Consider the following 20,065-nt stretch of genomic DNA (forward strand, 5'->3'; position numbering starts at 1 on the left):
TGGGCGCCCAGCAGCTGACTCACACACGTAGCTTCCCTAGCGCTCTCCTCCCCAGCAGAGACGTGTGCAGCTGGTTGGGGCCTGCCCCTGCGTGCCTGGGCTCCCGCCCACAGCCCCAGCTCAGGGCAAGCAGCCCCTGAGCCAAGACCTGCAGGGGGGGAAGAGCGCCCCCACCTGGAAGCCGAGTGAACAGCTGGAGGGGAGCCGAGCCTCCTCGAGGGAAGAAGAGGCAGCCCAGCCTCGTTTGGCTCAAGCCCTACTTGGCTGGAGCCGAGTGCGCCTCCAGGACGGCAGAGCTCCAGCTCTGCTCAGAGGCCCGATCTGGCAGAGTTGCTGGCGCGAGACTGCTCTGCCCTGGGCGAGCCTTGCCCAGACTTGCCTCGCTGCTAGGCTTCCTGCCCAGGAAGGAGCCGGCTGCGCGAGGCTGGGAGACGCCACTGGCGCCTTCCTGGCCTCCTAGGCCCCAGGCGTCCTTTGGGAGGGCTTAGGGGCCGGTGGCTTGCACACTGCCAAGGGCTCCAGTAGGAAGAGCTCTGTGCGAGGGAAGGGAAGGGCTAGTGCACGGCTCATCCAGCGGTTGCTGGGCTGCCCAGACTCATCGCCGCACGGAGTGCAAAAGGCTCCCAGGGTCCCTGGCTGGGGTCTGCAGCCCCGCACACCCTGAGGCTGACTCCCTGGGCGCCCAGCAGCTGCCTCTCACACGTAGATTCCCTAGCGTTCTCCTCCCCAGCAGAGACGTGTGCAGCTGGTTGGGGCCTGCCCCTGCGTGCCTGGGATCCCGCCCACAGCCCCAGCTCAGGGCAAGTAGCCCCTGAGCCAAGACCTGCACGAGTCGCTGAGCGCCCCCACCTGGAAGCCGTGTGAACAGCTGGCGGGGAGGCGAGCCCCCTCGAGGGAAGAAGAGGCAGCCCAGCCTCCTTTGGCTCAAGCCCTACTTGGCTGGAGCCGAGTGCGCCTCCAGGACGGCAGATCTCCAGGTCTGCTCAGAGCCCCGATCTGGCAGAGTTGATGGCGCGAGGCTGCTCTGCCCTGGGCGAGCCTTGCCCAGACTTGCCTCGCTGCTAGGCTTCCTGCCCAGGAAGGAGCCGGCTGCGCGAGGCTGGGAGACACCACCGGCTCCTTCCTCGCCTCAGCTCCGCTCCTGCCTCGCCTTTGCACCTAGGCCCCAGGCGTCCTTGGGGAGAGCTTAGGGGCCCGTGGCTAGGGCTCCAGCAGGAAGAGCTCTGTGCGAAGGAAGGGAAGGGTTAGTGCAGGGCTCCTCCAGCGGTTGCTTGGCCTCCCAGACTCAGCGCTGCACGGAGTGCACCAGGCTCCCAGGGCCCCTGGCTGGGGTCTGCAGCCCCGCACACCCGGAGGCTGACTCCCTGGGCGCCCAGCAGCTGCCTCTCACACGTAGCTTCCCTAGCACTCTCCTCCCCAGCAGAGACGTGTGCAGCTGGTTGGGGCCTGCCCCTGCGTGGCTGGGTTCCCGCCCACAGCCCCAGCTCAGGGCAAGCAGCCCCTGAGCTAAGAACTGCAGGAGGCGCAGAGCGCCCCCACCTGGAAGCCGAGTGAACAGCTGGCGGGTAGGTGAGCCTCCTTGAGGGAAGAAGAGGCAGCCCAGCCTCGTTTGGCTCAAGCCCTACTTGGCTGGAGCCGAGTGCGCCTCCAGAACGGCAGAGCTCCAGCTCTGCTCAGAGCCCCGATCTGGCAGAGTTGCTGGCGCGAGGCTGCACTGCCCTGGGCGAGCCTTGCCCAGATTTGCCTCGCTGCAAGGCTTCCTGCCCAGAAGAAGCAGGCTGCGCGAGGCTGGGAGGCGCCACTGGCGCCTTCCTGGCCTCGTTTCCGCTCCTACCTTGCCTTTGCACCTAGGCCCCAGGCGTCCTTAGGGAGGGCTTAGGAGCCGGTGGCTTGCACACTGCCAAGGGTTCCAGCAGGGAGAGCTCTGTGAGAGGGAAGGAAAGGCAAGTGCAGGGCACCTCCAGCGGTTGCTTGGCCGCCCAGACTCAGCGCCGAACGGAGTGCAGCAGCCTCCCAGGGCCCCTGGCTGGGGTCTGCAGCCCCGCACACCCGGAGGCTGACTCCCTGGGAGTCCAGCAGCTGCCTCACACACGTAGCTTCCCTAGCGCTCTCCTCCCCAGCAGAAACGTGTGCAGCTGGTTGGGGCCTGCCCCTGCGTGCCTGGGCTCCCGCCCACAGCCCCAGCTCAGGGCAAGCAGCCCCTGAGCCAAGACCTGCAGGAGGCGCAGAGCGCCCCCACCTGGAAGCCGAGTGAACAGCTGGCGGGGAGGCGAGCCCCCTCGAAGGAAGAAGAGGCAGCCCAGCCTCTTTTGGCTCAAGCCCTACTTGGCTGGAGCCGAGTGCGCCTCCAGGACGGCAGAGCTCCAGCTCTGCTCAGAGGCCCGATCTGGCAGAGTTGCTGGCGCGAGGCTGCTCTGCCCTGGGCGAGCCTTGCCCAGACTTGCCTCGCTGCTAGGCTTCCTGCCCAGGAAGGAGCCGGCTGCTCGAGGCTGGGAGACGCCACTGGCGCCTTCCTGACCTCAGCTCCGCATCTGCCTTGCCTTTGAACCTAGACCCCAGGCGTCCGTGGGTAATGCTTAGGGGCCGGTGGCTTGCATACTGCCAAGAGCTCAGGCAGGGCGAGCTCTGTGAGAGGGAAGGGAAGGGCAAGTGCAGGGATCCTCCAGCGGTTGCTTGGTCGCCGAGACTCAGCGCCGCACGAAGAAACGCACCTCCCAGGGCCACTGGCTGGGGTCTCCATCCCGGCATACCTGGAGGCTGACTCCGTGGGTGCCGATCAGCTGCCTCTCACATGTCGTTCCCTTGCGCTCTCTTCCCCAGCAGAGAAGTGTGCAGCAGTTTGGGGTATGCCCCTGCGTGTCTTGACTCCCGCCCACAGCCCCAGCTCAGGGCAAGCAGCCCCTGAGCCAAGACCTGCAGGAGGCACAGAGCTTCCGCGCCTGGAAGCCGAAGGAAGAGCATTCAAGGTGGCAAGCCTCCTCGAGGTAAGAAGAGGCAGCCCAGCCACGTGCGGCTCAAGCCCTGCTTGGCTGGATCTGAGCGCGCCTCCAGTATGGCAGATCTCCAGCTCTGCTCAGAGGCCCGATCTGGCAGAGTTCCTGGTCTGAGGCTGCTCTGCCCTGGCCGAGCCTTGCCCTGACTTGCCTGGCTGCTAGGCTTCCTGCCATGGAAGGAGCAGGCTCCTTGAGCCTGGGAGATGCCACTGTCGCCTTCCTGGCCTCAGCTCTGCTCCTGCCTTGCCTTTGCACCAGGCGTCCTTGGGGATGGCTTAGGGGCCGGTGGGTTGCACACTGCCAAGGGCTCCAGCAGGGAGAGCTCTGTCAGAGGCAAGGGAAGGGCAAGTGCAGGTCTCCTCCAGCGGTTGCTTGACAGCCCAGACTCAGCGCCGCACGGTGAGCACCAGGCTCCTTGGACCCCTGGCGGGGCTCTGGAGCCCCGCACACCTCGAGTCTGACTCCGTGGGCGCCCAGTAGCTGCCTCACACACGTAGGTTCCCTAGCGCTCTCCTCTCCAGCAGAGACGTGTGCAGGTGGTTGGGTCCTGCACCTGTGTGTCTGGGCTCCTGCCCACAGCCCCAGCTCAGGGGAAGCAGCCCCTGATCCTAGACCGTAAGGAGGGGCAGGGAGCCGGCGCCTGGAAGCCGAGTGAACAGCATGCGGGAATCGAGCTTCCTAGGGGGAAGACGAAGCAGCCCAGCCGCCTTAGGCTGCAAGCCCTGCTTGGGCGGAGTCGAGTGCGCCTCCAGGATGGCAGAGCTCCAGCTCTGCTCAGAGGCCCGATCTGGCAGAGTTCCTGGTGCGAGGCTGCTCTGCCCTGGGCGAACCTTGCCCAGACTTGCCTCGCTGCTAGGCTTCCTACCCAGGAAGGAGCAGCCTTTGCAAAGTTGGGAGACGCCACTGGCGCCTTCCTGGCCTCAGCTCCACTCCTGTATTGCCTTTGCACCTAGGCCCCAGGCGTCCTTTGGGAGGCCTTAGGGGCCGGTGGGTTCCACACTGCCAAGGGCTCCCATAGTGAGAGGTCTGTTCAAGGGAAGGGATGGGTATATTTGGAGTACAATCCTGTATCAGATGTGAGGCCCACACCTTCACCCTGAACGCTCACTCTGAACCCTCACCCCGAACCCTTACCCTCACCCACGCCCTCACCCTGAACCCTCACCCTCACCCTCTCCCTGAACCCTCACCCTCACCCTCTCCCTGAATCCTCACCCTCATCCTGAATCCTAACCCTCACCCTGAATCCTTACCCTCACCCTCATCCTGAACCCTCACACCTCACCCCTCACCCTAACAAGTTTGGAGGGCTGTTCCACGAACTCTAACCTTTACCCTACCCTAACCGGACCTCCATCCACATCCTAACCCTAACCCACATCATAGTCACGCCCTCAGCCCTATACTTACCCTTGAAGTACCTACCCGCATCTTCTTCATTTTTGACACTTCCCATGCATAACAAAAGACGAGGTTGTAAGGTTTCAAACATGGATCCAAGACCCATTATCCACATAAAAGGGATATAAATACTATGATCACATCATTTAAATCTCTTGCATCACCAAAATACCTCTCCACCACTTATCCAGTCGCCATTGATGGATCACATCTATCTCATACATTTTATAACTTAGCAATCAAATACGCACCAGGACTCTGGGTAATTATAGAGACAAGATTTATTTATACCATAAATATTTCAACAAATTCCACTTTCTACGATGAGTTCAATCTTCACAAAAGTAGGATGAACAGCACCTGTTTCCACTAGGATCCATAGAGCGTGAAAATCTTAATGATGACCACCAGAAAGGTCAGCACGGTTGATATCACAGATTTTTCAGTGTTCCAATACAAGTTCTACCCAAATCCATAAAGAAAGACATACGCATAGGAAACTACAAATTGAAAGCAAGTCTATTGAGATAAATATTGGACATCAATTGTATGAATCTTTAAGGCATAACTGCAGACATTCTTCAGACATTCTTCAAATTCATAGAATGACAACAAAGTATGGCTACGTACAATCCATTCGGTTTTATGAACCACTCATGAATAACCTCACAAGCCATTTGAAACCAGATGACAATTTCAAATAGCTTTGATCTACAAACAAGGCTGTGAGACAGAAAGTTAAAATCGAAATACATGAAGTAAATCCTCAATAGATATGAAAACATCCCATGGTAGTGAAGTCAATTAGCATTAGTTATTAGGGCTTTCATGCACAGACTCATCTCTGATCGATGTGATCCCAATTCATATTTGGCAAAAAATACGAAAGCTGATCTTAACAGTCATATTATTTTTCTTTGTACCCCTAAAAAGAAAAATGAACATGAAAAACTAAATTAAGCTTGGAGGCTCACATTTCCCAATCGGTATACAAAGCAACAGCATGTCAAACTTTCTAATTCACATATGCATTTAAATGAAATTGGATGAAATACCCCTAAATAAACACATACTTCTATGCCCAATGTTTCACAAGGCAGAAAACGCTCAATGAATGAAACTGAGAGGGTAACAGCCAGGAAGGCCAGGGGTCTCCAAAGGGAGGAAATGGGGTGCAAGTGTCAGACAGTTGTTATCTGTCACTTCCGAGGCAGGAGGAAACAAGCTGTTATCTTTTTTCCCCTTCTTGATACAAATTTAAACAGAGATTTTCTCTTACAATTCTGTGTTGCTATAATGACACCTGGTTCCGCCTGAACTTCACTTTTCTCATACTTTGAGCTGACCAAGGCATTTTTCTCATGGAAAGGTTTGCCTTAAGCTATGTGAATGTACTATGTATTTACCCTAGACTCTATCTTCAAGTAGGTTCTGCCTAAAGGCTCAGAACTGACTTGACAAACCAATATGCTTTACTCATACATGGCTCTCCTGATCTATGTGAATGAAGCTATCCATTTGCTCATATCAATCGTTTTATGGCCCAGGATGACTCACCTGGTGCCACGGTCATCTCCATATATCTTGTGGGTGAGGGGTCTGCTGCCATTCCTTTCTCTAATGAGTAGACTGCTAGTAGCTAGATAACATCCAGCCAAAGATGAGTAGGGGGGCACTCTTTCTGCCCCCTTCTGATGTCTATGTCAGAAGCTTTCTCTCTTTTATACTTTAATAAAACGTTGGGACACAAAAGCTCTGACTGATCAACCCTCATCACTGGCCCCGGGTTGAATTCTTCCTCTAAGGAGCCCAAGAATTCAAGCATCTTTCATGGTTAGACAACAACCTTTCCAAACAATGGTCTTTTCAAAAAAAAAAAATGATGATAAGTGATGAGTATGCATATGTCTACGAATGAAATGGGACCTATATGTCAAACCACATAAAAATATATCTTCCCTCAACATACATATAACACAACCAGGCCTTCACATGCATCGATTCTCCAACTATCAAGTCATACAAATATGGATGTAAAATATCACAATACATTCCAAAGTTTAAAAGTGATGGATATTGACTTTCGCCCGCTGGTGCTTCTTTTTATGTCATCTCCATTATATTAGCTATGACAACGAATCATGTGCTGTGCGAAGTCACTTACATTGTGTCCAACTCCTTGGGATCATATGGACTAGGCCCCACCAGGCTCCTCTCTCCATGAGATTCTCTAGGCAAAGATACTGGAGGGGGTTGCCATGCTCTCCCTCAGGAGATCTTCCTGCCCCAGGGATGGAATCCATACCTCCCATGTCTCCTGCATGGGTATGTTCTGCATGTTCTTTACCACTAGAACCACCTGGGAAGCCCCAAGACACATGAACATCAGTGGATTTGGGGATCCACGGGGCATATACAGAACCATTCCTCCAACAAAACTGAAGAATGACTTTAAAATCTCAAACAAAACATGAGTATATGTGTTCACAAACTTCATGGAGCAAGGGTTTCTTCGATCTGAAAACTGGCATCGATGAAGGACTGTGTGAAGAATACTTCAAAGTCTATTTGGCAAACACAGCCTACGTTGGCTATATTTAGTCCTCAGTTGAATGGAATGTCATGAGTACTGGTCATTTCAAATAAGTAGCCTATGACGCTGTTTACACTTATTGGGACGCGTGGTATACCACATTCACACATTTCAGTAGCATTGGTGCAAAAACGATACATTTCTCAGGGGAAGCTTCTACATGGACTCCTGGGATCAGAGCTCTAACTCATACACACATACTTTTCCTTTTAAAATGATCCTGCATGATAAGCAAACAAAACACTGGATGAACACCTAGACGGTGAGCTCTGTACTAAATGATTTTAAAGCCAGTAGATGGAATGAGCTGATGAGGAAGACTACAAACGAGTCATCTTCTTCAACTTGGTCAAACCGCTCATAGTCATACAAGTGAATGAAAAGTTGAGCCTGTTGTCATTAAATCTGTTTAAAAGAAATAGAATAATAAAACAAATTAGTAACTCTTATTTTCTTAATAAACATTGTATTATTTCTGCACAGCTTTGTTACTGGCATGAATAGAATATCTACAATAATAACTTGTCACAGTGAAATGGATTCACATTCGATATCGATTCACATCTATAATTGATGCCATAGCTGTTTGATACTATTGCTTGAATGAATGCAACTTATGTGACTTCACAAACTACAAACACGACTAACATAATAGGTATTAAAAAACCTTGAGTGACATGAGCGTGAAGACTTAGTAGAGTTGCTCTCAAGAATAATGATACTATTATTCGCTCTAGCCATAGTACTGGAATCTGTACATTAACACCCCTGCAAAACAAAAGGAAAGGATAGAATAATAATAAAGGAACTTCATAACTATATTCCTACTGTAAACATTCAACACTATGTTTTCTTTTAAACTGACTTTCATATTTGGTCTACTGTAACCTCTTCTGTGTTCATTTTATGCTAAACTTATTGCTAACAGTAAAATTACCATACGAGCTCTAATTAATTTTTTTTTTTACTTGCAAAGCTACTGATAGAACCAAAGGCCAATATCTACATCAAACAGGAGAAACGGAATGGAAACTGTAAACAATTTTATGGAAGAACATTTCCGTGCTCCTATTCAGTCAAATGGGCATTCAAAAGGATGTGATTTTTCTGAAAGTTTATTTCAGAAACTTGGAATTGGATGACTGCAAACAATAAAACTAACAATATATTGATACATAATATTAATAATATACAGTGGGTCATTCTTTTTTTATTCTGCCACAGCTAACAGACAGAAAGTCAGTTGTCATAACTACTACTAACATAAGACCCTCACCGATAAGATATATAGGAAAATCCATAATAGCTCTAAAAACCATCAAAGATAAAATGGTAATTAAAAAATACACTGACAGTTTAGCTGGTATAAGAAACAGGATGATTATGAAAGCAAAGCCAACAATCATGGATAGGCCATGGAAGCCCGTGGCTGTCACCAGTGTTGACTTATATCCTTCATCTGAGGTTGTTAAAAGCGCTTGGTAAAATCCAGAGGTTTGCAGCAGTGGTAACCTCCTGAACAGACTGAAATAAAAAGGGTTTCCAGAATATCCTGATGATTTCCATCTACTAGGCTGTGATGAGCTCAAGCAATGCATACTCCAGAGGACAGAAGACAGACAGGTTGGGAACACGTCTACTGCACTTACGGAGAAAGGGAATGTTGCTGCTCAGCCTAGTACAAGTGTAGAAGCAACACCTTGGTGATTCGACCTTTAAAGACTCGATACATATGAGAACGACTGGTATGAATAAACCTTCAGAAGTGCTTTCTCAGACCTCCTCCCATCATAAGCACAAGCATAATGAAAACACTGAGTTTTCATGGTCTCACCCAAAATAAGACTCACTTATGGCTTTGCTTTGAGAATAGTTGAACTACTCATTGTTCAAGAGAAATGATCCTTTCTTCTCTGAAGATTTGTGAATCATTCACAGGGTGTGGTGAATAAACTACTTAAGGGTCTAATACATAAAAATGCAATAGGCTAAGCACAGAGATGTTTTTCTCCCTTTCTCAAAGGATGGAATGGAACATTTTGTATTTGCACTGATTTTATGTCTTGACTTCATGTACAATTATATACTGATTTTTTTAGTTGACATACAATAGGACTAAAAATATTGATATAATACTGATAACTCATGTTGGTATGTGTGGTTGTCACATAGGATTCACAGGAGATTTAAATTCACAGTTGTCAACGTAAAGGATGAATGCTATTTAGCTTCTTCGTGAATCTAGACCACGAATGAAGAGTTTTCCTCAACATATTTCACTGAGAGAAATACAAGGATGATAGGCATAATACTATGCTTCGACTCATGGATATCTAAGCATTGCTCACAATACAGATCTGATTTTCAACATCAGGGTTCTTTCAGTGTCCTTGAACAGCATTTGTTTTTCTGTATACAGAAGAAAAAACTCATGAGTATCAAACTGGTTCACATAAAACATGTGTATGAATTGTTATCTTCCTGAACCAGGGATCAAACCCACATCACTTCCCCCTCCTGCACTGGTAGGCAGATTTTTTATTTATCAACTGTGCCACCTAGGAATCGACATACATTTCAAGGACCACTGCCATCAGCTTCTACTGTTCATGACCAAAGTAGGAGAAACAACATTGGAAGAAGTACTCATAAGGGTACTCATAGGAAGTACTCATAAGTCAAGGAACTGTTATACTGGGTACTCTCGTTGTTACTGGGACAAGTCAGTTCCTCCGATGATGATGGGTATAACTGAAAAATTATTACAAATGCATGGGCTGCGATGTCTACGTGATAAATGTGTTCCTCTTATACTATTGCTTCAGGGATGCCTACTTCAGCATGAAGGAATGCACTTCAAGGGATGCCCGCTATTCCAGCTCAAGCAACAGATAGTGAAGTGCAGATCATTGTCCTTTGTTGAAAATAATCAGCACTTTGTCAACATAGGGAACATGCCAGAGGAACCCTTGGGATGGAACTCTAAAAACAGGTTGGGCCCTCTTTTTGCCAAGCCCTGCGATAAAATACAAATCAGAAAAAGAAAAATAGCATCGGTTTTGTCAGGACTTCCTCATCTTTTCTTTCTTGGTAGCAGGAAGCAGACATTGAGGCCAGAGGACTGCAGGATTTCATTGTGAACTAACGTTGGGTGGGGTGGAAGCTCATCACTCTAGTAAGAATGTGGTTCAAAAAAATGGAATTTCATTCACTTCATGGACATAGAGTTCTATAATCCTTCATTAAGGAATTCAATAAGCTATATTTCCTTACACCTTCACAATCTCTTGGTTTACGAGAACATCAATTGCTAGTCCAGCACTTATACAATGAGTGTTACAGGTAGTATGAATGTATAAATGATGATGAGCAATGACAGGAAGTTTATTTAATCTCTGTTTGAATTCTTGATTTTTTATATAATTTTTTATAATATCCTTACAGATGTGAATATTTTACTGACATGTATAAATACACGTTGAGTAGTGCTATGATAACTCATAGTGTTGGCACAATAAATATCATGGTTACTATGTGCTTTTCATATATTCCTTTTGAGATTCTCTTCCATTATACATTATCATAAGATATTTAATAGTTTCCTAAACTGTACAGTAGGTCCTTGTGGCTTCTTTTATATATAGTAATGTACTTGTTAATAATTCAAACAAAAACTGGTACACAAATACTCATAGTGACATTCACAATAGCTCAAAGGTAGAACTCATTCAAGTGTCCGTTGGTGGGAGACTGAATATGCAACACAAGGTATATTCAGAAGCTTGAACGGTATTCCACCATACGAAAAAGTACATTAAATGGTGCTGCCACTCTGCAAGACATTACAGAAATGGCTCCAAAACAAACACATGGAATAAATACATAGTTCGATTCCAATTCAAGCTATGTACCCAAAAGGATTGGGAAAGGGGGCTGAAAAAATGGATACTTCTTCCGTCATACTCACAACAGCATGATTCACACTGGCAAACAAACAGAAGTGATCTAAGTGTCCATGGCAGCCAATTCCATAAACAAACTGTGGTATACACACAATGGAATCTGATTCGGCCCTTCAAAGTCAGTAATTCTGACAATGCGACAATGTGGACAAACCTTATGGTCATTAGATCATGTGAAATAAACCAGACCAAGAAAAGACAAACGTTCTGTGATTCCACTCATATGAGATATCCAAACAAGTCAAATCTGTCAGAAATAGCAGAGAGTGATTCCGACCGATCGAAAAGAGTTCATGTTTCATGGACCTCAGTTTCCCTTGGAAAAACTGACTTCCCGTGATATCTCCAAAACCAATTAGACAAATAATTGGAAGCTATATCCAGTCAAATGAATGTAGACATAATGTTATATACAGTGTACACCAAACTCACTCAAACTTCTTAACAGACAAAAGGCAAAACTGTATCTATGGTACCTCAGCTTAGCTTAAAACTGTATCTACAGTACCTCACTTCTGCTTATAAAATTTAACAACAACACACTAAAGTCTATCCAAAAAAGGATATAAAACATATATAACATTAACTTTAAAGAATTAGACATTTAAACTGTGAAAAACCTTATTCACAAAACTTAAACACAAGCCACAGGAAAATATATTTATAAAATACATATCTGATAAAGGATTGTACTCCAAATATACCAAAAAATCTAGAACAATCTCATAAAAAATGTATACACCTAAACACCTGTCCTACAAAAATATAAAGATAGTAAATAAGCCTATCAAAAAGACTCAAAATCACATATCATTAGGAAATTACAAACTAAAATAACAGTGAGGTAGCACTGCACACCTATTAGATCCAGTAAACTCAAAAAAAAAAAACGGGGGTAGGGCACAACTTCTCCGGTGGCTCAGTGGTAAAGAATCTGCCTGACAATGCAAGACACTCTAGTTTGATCCCTTACCCCAGAAGATCCCACATGCCACAGAGAAACATAGCTGGATTTTTCCACAGCTAAACAAAGCTCACCTGTGACCTGAATACTATATGGCTAGCACTTACTAAACAGCTTTGAAAACGTCCAGACAAAAAGTATCACATGATTATATACAACAGCTCTACTTGTAATAACTAAAAACTTTCAAATATCAGGATGTCTTCAGTAGATGACAGTGTAAACAAATGGGGATACATCCAAAGTGAAGGGGAGCAAATGCTACCACAAAATATACCACCTCAGCATGATAATTAGTGGGACCCAATTAACTTTTTTTTTTAGAGGACACATGATCATCTCTGAAACCCAAGTTCAAGACAGCTCTTCTGTGAGTCACATTTACCAGAGAAATCTCATTTCAAAGGAATCCTCTCTATATGCCAGATAGAAGGATGAGACACAGTCTTTTGAAACTCTTTTTTCTTTTCTATCGATAGGGAAAGCTAAGCCGTAAATCTGCACAACAACCATACCCTTCCTTTCCTTTGGTTGTATCTGTAAAATATTTGTTTCTTTTTTAATTTGGCTGCGCCAGGTCAACCTTCATTGAGGTAAGCCAGATATTTAGCTACAACATGCAAATTCTCCTTGGTGGCATGGGAGATCTAGCTCTTGGATCAGGGAATGAACCTGGGCCTCCTTCTTTGGGAGTGTCCAGTCTCAGCCACTGGACCACCAGAAAGTGCCTGTTTTGTTTTCAGATGAAGATGGAATCTAAGGTGATATCTTGGGCCATTTCAGTCACTGACTCAGTTTCCTGAGTTTCTCCAAAGCACGCACAAGGTGCACATTATTAAACTGGTTTGCAAAACAAGAAAAGGTTGTCTGCTACAACACTGTATGCTTACAAATATCTAAATGGTAAATGGCATATTATTTATTTTTAATTACTATGGGGGGGGGGGGAGAAAGAATGCAGGATTCATACATGTTACCACATGAATAAATATTAAAACCATCTTCAGTGAAAAAGAAATCCACATCGAAAAGGCCACCCAGAACCCTTATTCACCATGTCTGCTTTCAATCCATCAAGTTTGTCCAAATAACTGAAAATCTCAGTAACACTCTAAATAAAGAAAAAAGGATGAAGATGGAAACAAAAGATATATTCATACACTTGAACAATTGCTAAAAGTGGAAGTGGGGCAGTGGATTACATTATAATGTAGGTACCATATGATTTCCTGATTTTGGAGATTATGTGCTGGTTCTGCAGAAGGTACCCATTTTGGATAAAACACATAGAGTATTTTAGATGATGTGGCAAATGCTAGCACTTGTTCCCATTGCTAGGCATTTTCTGTACATTTTAAATGACTGGAAAGTATACTAGGTTTCAAAACAACCATGTCAATACCACAAAAGAAATTTAGCGCAGACAGGCAGGAAACTTTCTGATACAGGCCAAGACTTACCCAGATGAAGTTCAAGGGAAGCTGGGATGCTCACTGCCCGTGAAGGAGTCCACGTGGAATGAAGAAGTAGTGTGGGAAGTCTATTAGTAACCACCATGTCTTGGGTCCTCTGGATGACCTACTGCAGGAGAAACAGATCTTACAGATAAAATGTTCCACATCACTTCACAAAAAGTTGTTAGACTACATTCAGTAAAGCTGAATCATTTTGGATTAATTTACAATCATAAAATACTACCCTTTACAGTCCAAAAATCACTTGCATTTCTATACACTAATAACAATCAGGAAAAAAATATTAAGAAAATTCCACTTAAATAAAACATCTAGCAACAAACTTAATCAAGAACATAAAAAACCAGTAGTCAGAAAACTAGAAGGCACTGATAAAGAAACCAAAGAAAATACAAACACACAGAAAATTATTCCACGCTCATGCACTGGAACAATGAGGAATTAAAAGGTCCATTCCAACCAAAGTCATCAACAAATACACGGACTGCAATCACAAAATAATATTCAATGGCATTTTTCACAGAAATAGAAATATTCCTAATATTAGGCTGCTACTGTTGAACAGGACCTTAAACGGCCAAAAAGACTCTGAGAAAGAGGAACACAGCTGGAGGCATCTTCCTATCCCTCTTCAAACTACATCACGGAGCTGTAGTGACCACCACAGTGAGGAACTGGCAGGAACACAGACACATGGACTCCAGGAGAGAATAGAGAGCCCAGAAACGAACCCACCTGTACATGGTCAGTTCCTGAAAATCAAACCAGGAACGAGCGAAGAGGAAAGGACAGTCTTCTCAAGAAACAGTGACAGGAAAATGGCCACCTACACGGAAGAACATCAGTGTTCATCCTCTACATCATCTAACGCAAATCTAACTGAAAACCCACCGCTTTGCACACGGAGCTCTTTCCCCCTGAGTCCTCTGAGATGGACCTCCAGTCAGCCCTCAGCTGGACACAGGAAACGTCTACTCCATCCTCATTTTTCGCTCTTGCAGCGCCTCCCTGCTGGTGGGCACTGAGGCAACCCTGCTCCTCTCAGCCTGGATGCAGCCCTGTTATCCAGAAGCCTGAGCCCTGATGGTCCTGAGGAGACAAAGCTCCCGCCAGCTGCTCACGGAGCAGAGTCTAAAGGCAAAGCGTCCTGCGCCCGCGGGTCAGAGGGGCCTTTGGCGCCCCCTGCGGGCCACAAGAGAAGAGCGGGCAGCCCGGTGCTCACAGACCTCAGAGGGCTCACCCAGAAGCAGCTCTGCTGTGAGCACTCAGACTGGAAGCCCAAACTGAAATGGAGCAGAATAGCTCCATGACCCTCCGCAAAACATGGCTAAGGAACAATCAGAGCCTGCATGGAATGCAGCCATAAAAAGGAACACATTTGAGTTTGTTCTAATAAAGGGGAGGGAAGTCAGTCAAAGAGAGAAAAACATGGAATCTAGAAGGATGGTACTGACGAGTCTGTTCACAGAGCAGCAATGGAGGTGCAGACATAGAGAACAGACTTACAGACGAGGGTGGGGAACAAGAGGGAGAGGGTGAGATGAATGGAGAGAGCAGCATGGATGCAGGTACACCTACATTTGTAAATAGACAACCAATGGGAATTTGCTGTATGATTCAGGGAACTCAAACTGGGGCTCAGTAGTAACCTGGAGAGGTGGGAATGCGTGCGAGGTGGGAGGGAGATTCAAGAGCAAGAGGACATAGGTACACCTATGGTTAATTCATGTGGATGTATGACAAATCAAACCAGTATTGTAAAGCAATGATCAATCAACTAAAAGAAATAACTTTAAAAAAATATGAACATAAACACAAACTTTGCAACAAGGTAACTCCATTTAAAAAACTATAGAATTTTAGAAAACTGCAAAAGTTCTACATGACCGTTGGTCTGGTGATCAGGTCTAACATACACAAAACAAGCCAACTTACCAAATTATGAATATAAATTATTTAAAACATTGCCTTTTATCATTTCATACATTTACCCTGTGGAGGACCTTACTCGAGAGAACCAAAAACAAACTGTTAAATGAACCACGGACCACCCACCCTGGCCAGGCAACAGAGAAAAGAAAACACTTGCAGGAATCATCTTACAACAGGAGGTCCTGGGAAGGAACAAGGAACGAACAAGCTACCACCAACCAGAATTCTGGAGAGGTCAGGAGATGGGAGGCTCCAGTTCAGAGGTCCTACCAACCTCCCAGGATCCACTTCGCTGGAATCCATCTCAGCTGAGTGATGCGTGTGCCCCCAAGAAGGATCCCAATTCAGAATGCCTGGCAAGAGACAAACCAGAAATGAGCCCGATGACCATAAAACCTGAGACTGTGAGCCACGTGACAGAGTGGTTCTCTCCGTTTCCCTCACCCTCCTGCCCTCCACCCTGGCAGCCCTTCCCAATAAAGCCTCTCGCTTGGACAGCACTCCTCTCCTCAGACAACTCATTGCCCAGTGTCAGACAAGAACTCACTCTCAAGCCCTGAAAGGGATCCCCCTTCCTTCATCAAAAGCAATATCCAGGAGAAAATATCTTCAAAACGCTATCTTGCAGAGAAGGAAATCAGAGAAGGCAATGGCAGCCCACTCCAGTACCATTGCCTGGAGAATCCCACGGACAGAGGAGCCTGGTAGGCTGCAACCCCGGGGTCACTAAGAGACGGACACGACTTCACTGAGTGGCTTCACTTTCACTTTTCACTTTCATGCACTGGAGAAGGACATGGCAACCCACTCCAGTGTTCTTGCCTGGAGAATCCCAGGGACAGAGGAGCCTGGTAGGCTGCTGTCTATGGGGTCGCGCAGAGTCAGGCACGACTGAAGCGACGCAGCAGCAGCAGCAGCAGCAGCAGCAGCAGCAGCAGCAGCAGCAGCAGAGAAGGAAATGGCACCACCTGCAGTACTCTGGTCTCAGAAATCCCAGGGACAGAGGAGCTTGGTGGGCTACAGTCCAAAAGCAGGGCATTTCTGATGGGAGGAAACAGTCCCAGGGAAGCTGAGCTGCTCACCAAAGGCCCCAGAGCTTTGGATAGCACACCAGAGCTGGGGCTGAGGATTCCCAGCTGCCATGCCTCTTGATCCTGGCCTCTTTCACTAGATACATGTGTGGAAAACTAGTCTAAAATATGCCCTGGTGGTTCCATAGTAAAGAATCCACCCCCCGGTGCTGGAGATGCATGTGCGATCCCTAGGATGGGAAGATCCCACATCCTATGGAGCCCGTGTGCCACAACAGCCGAGCGAGCCTGTGCTCTAGATCCTGGAAGCCACGATGCCGAGTTCACATGCTGCAGCCACTGAAGCCCGTGAGCCTGTGCCCCTCAACAAGAGGAGACACTGCAGTGAGAAGCCTGCAAACCACTAGTTATGGCCCATGCTCACCAAAACTAGAGAAAAGCCCACACACAAAGAGGCAACACAGCCAACAATCAATAAAACTGTTTTCCTAAAACAATGCATATCTGACAAAGAAACTGTATTCGAATTGTCCAAGAACACTAGAGCAAACAAGCCCATTCATAATTGGTAGCGACTGAAATAGACACCTGGCCACTGAGGGTATACTGATAGTAAACTATCATACAAAAACATACTCAAGATACTGGTGCAATGCATGCAGAGCCCCCTTTGAAAGACAATCTGACAGTTTTTTTTTCAGTAACCACGTGGGACAAGCACTGAATTCTGTGTATGACAAGCGGTGGAAGCCAGGTATCTTACCATTGGAATGCAAAGTTACAGATAAACAAAAGGAAACGTTACAATGTCCATGTCGTGGTGGATCAGGTTGGAGACATCACAAATTACCTTTAACTGAATATGTTCAAAGGTGAGCTGGAATACATGGATATATATATATATATCCATGTATTGTCAGCTGAGCATATTGAGCTCCTACATGTATGTTTTAAATATCATTCTCTAATAAAAGGGAACAGGAAACATCTCCAATGGCCCGGTGGTAAAGAATCTGCCTACCGATGCAGGGAACACGGGTTCAATTCCTGTGTAGGAGATTCCACACGCCCAGGGGCAACGAAGCCCTTGAACAGCTCTTGAAGTTTGCATGCTCCAGAGCCCAAGTTCTGCAAACAGAGAAAGCACTGCAATGAGAAGCCATGGCACAGCAACTAGAGGGTAGCCTCTGCTCACTACAACTAGACAAACGAGCAATAAAGACCCAGCACAGTCAAAAATAATGTAATGTTTAAAAAAAGGACAGTTCTTTGAAGAAATGACTGAGACTAGGGGTGAGACTGTAAATATATGAGACAGGGTCATCTTAAATTATGAGAAATTAAAGAAACTAAAGACAACTATCAAGCTGTCCAAACTGATACAAATGAATGATGACACAGTGTTATCTGTATACACCAGCAAATAACAATCTGAAAAGGAATTTAAACAAACGATTCCCTTTCAGTCATGTCAACATTAATAAAAGACTTTGCTATGGACAGAATGAGGATAACAAGACTGGCACACTGGAAATGATACATGATTGCTGAAAAATACCCTAAAGACATGGACAGATATGCCATAGCGATGAAAAGGCTTCAGTTGGCAATACCATGGAATGCATCTTCAATCTGAAATGAAGATTCAATATGAATTTCAAAAGGCTGAAAGGTGGTTGCTAAACCACAAAAGATGCCAGCATTCTTGGACTCCAGAGGAGAATTCAATCCAGGGCAAGTGACGAAGCTTGATGGCTCAGAGGTTTTCTGTTAAAAAGTTTTATTAAAATATAAAAGAGATCGAGAGAGCTGCTGACGTAGACAGTAAAAGGGGGAAGAGTACCCCCTGCTAGTCTTTAGCCAGATGTTATAGAGCCACTAGCAGTCTGCTAATGAAAGAAAGACAATGTGTCAGAGAATGGCACCAGGCCCCTCACCCACAGCATGCATTGAGATAACATTGGCAGCAGATGAGTCATCCCAGGCCATAAAATGATGGACATGAATCTTGAAGAAAGGCAGATTTCCAAGCAAATATATAGTTTCATTCACATAGATTAAGAGAACAAGGTATGAGTAAAACATACTGGTTTGTCAAGTTTTTTCTGAGCCTTTAGGGGAAACTGACCTGAAGACAGAGCCTTGGGTAAATACATAGTACATTAGCATACCTTAAGACAAACATTTCCATAAGAAAAATGCATTGCTTAGTTCAAGGTTTGAGGAAAGTTAAATTCAGGTGGAGCCAGGAGTGGTCATGGCAACACAGAAATTTCTGAGAAACCTTTTAAATTTGTATCAAGATGGAGAAAAAAAAATGCAGCACTCTTTTGTCTCCTCCGGCCTCTTAAGAGAGAGAAAAAAACGTCTGACACTTGCAGTCTATTTTCTCTGTCTGGAGACCCCTGGCCTTCCTGCCTGTTATCCTCTCCAGGCCTGTAGGAAGCAATACACTAGGCTGCTTGGGAAAACCGCGCGGGTCTGAGCTTTATGCAAAGGGGTAAAGCAGTAAAACCCTTGGCCCCAAAGGCGAGGCTTTTCTGCGACCGCCATTTTAGTCGGCTCCGAGACTGCAAACAAAGAGGGCAGAATACATGGTTCCCTGCTCCGCCCAGTCCGAGTTCCCTTACCTGTGGCCCACAGCCCTGCGCTCTGCTCGCTGGATGCCAATCGACGGGGACCCAGGAGCCCACGAAACGAGCATTCCCAGCTGCAATGGCGAGCCCTGAGAGCCCTGGCCCCCGACGCGCCGCCATGTTCATCCCGCCCCAGACCCGCTCACGTGAGCCGCGCTCCTGACCAGCCGCCCAGGCTCGCCCCGCCCCCGACGCGCTCACGGTGCGCCCCACCCCCACGCCCCCTTCCAGGACAGGCCCGCGGGACCGCGACTGCCTCCAGGTGAAACACAAGGACAAGCAAATCCACCCCACCGAGACAATCCAAGCTTTTTCTCAGCTGATCTGTCTATGATTTAGGGATAAAACTATGACTATAGAAAGCAAAGATGACCTAGGACAGCCATGATAGTCTATAGAGCCAGACCCTGGCGGGCAGAGGCTTGAAGAGGGTCCGGGAGCTCTGTCAGAACAGCAAGCCTCTGTAGCGTAGCGGTTAGGTGCGCTGGTGAGCAGGCAGACGATGGTCTGTAAGTCAGGAGTTCAAGTCTGCAGCTTAACTCTTTTGCTCTTAGGGGGCGGGGGACAGCAACAGGCGGGACTTAGACCAGAAACGTTTATTTTTATTTTAGAGGTTTATTGTTTAGCTTAGGGTTAGGGTTCGGGCAACCCCCCAACTTGTTCAGGTTCGGGTTCAGGGTTAGGGTTAGAATTTGGGGATCCCCCCTCTTCTAAGAGTTCGGGTTTGGGTTAGGGTTCATGTCAGGGTCAGGGTTCGGGTTACGGTTAGGGTTAGCATTAGTGTTGGGGTTACAGCTTAAAGTGAGCCCTAATAGGGCCCATAGTTCTTTATTAGCCTGCCCTGGTGGGCCGAGGCTTGAAGAGGGTTCGGGAGCCCTGCTGGAAGCAGCAAGCCTCTGTAGCATAGGGGTTAGGTGGGCCACTAGGCAGGTAGGCTATGGCCTGTAAATCAGGAGTTCAAGTCTCCAGTCTGACCTTTTCGCTTTTCAGGGGCAGGGGACTGCAAGAGCCAGGGCTTAGACCAGAAAATTTTTTTATTTTAGAGGTTTATTGTTAAGCTTAGGGTTAGGGTTCGGGC

At 46.8% G+C, this 20,065-nt stretch overlaps 1 long non-coding RNA gene across 1 annotated transcript; it reads right to left on the reverse strand.

The window, feature by feature from the left end:
* Nucleotides 1-4,653: 4,653 nt before the first annotated feature.
* Nucleotides 4,654-19,135, reverse strand: LOC138447111 (uncharacterized). Its single transcript, XR_011259671.1, has 6 exons — nt 18,982-19,135; nt 17,373-17,479; nt 15,540-15,673; nt 13,374-13,494; nt 6,559-7,392; nt 4,654-5,319 (listed from the first exon to the last, which is right to left on the reverse strand). It is a non-coding gene; the product is annotated as an uncharacterized lncRNA (long non-coding RNA).
* Nucleotides 19,136-20,065: the final 930 nt, after the last annotated feature.

The sequence above is a fragment of the Ovis canadensis genome, chromosome 11, assembly GCF_042477335.2.
Source record: "Ovis canadensis isolate MfBH-ARS-UI-01 breed Bighorn chromosome 11, ARS-UI_OviCan_v2, whole genome shotgun sequence".
In the NCBI taxonomy this organism is placed as follows: domain Eukaryota; kingdom Metazoa; phylum Chordata; class Mammalia; order Artiodactyla; family Bovidae; genus Ovis; species Ovis canadensis.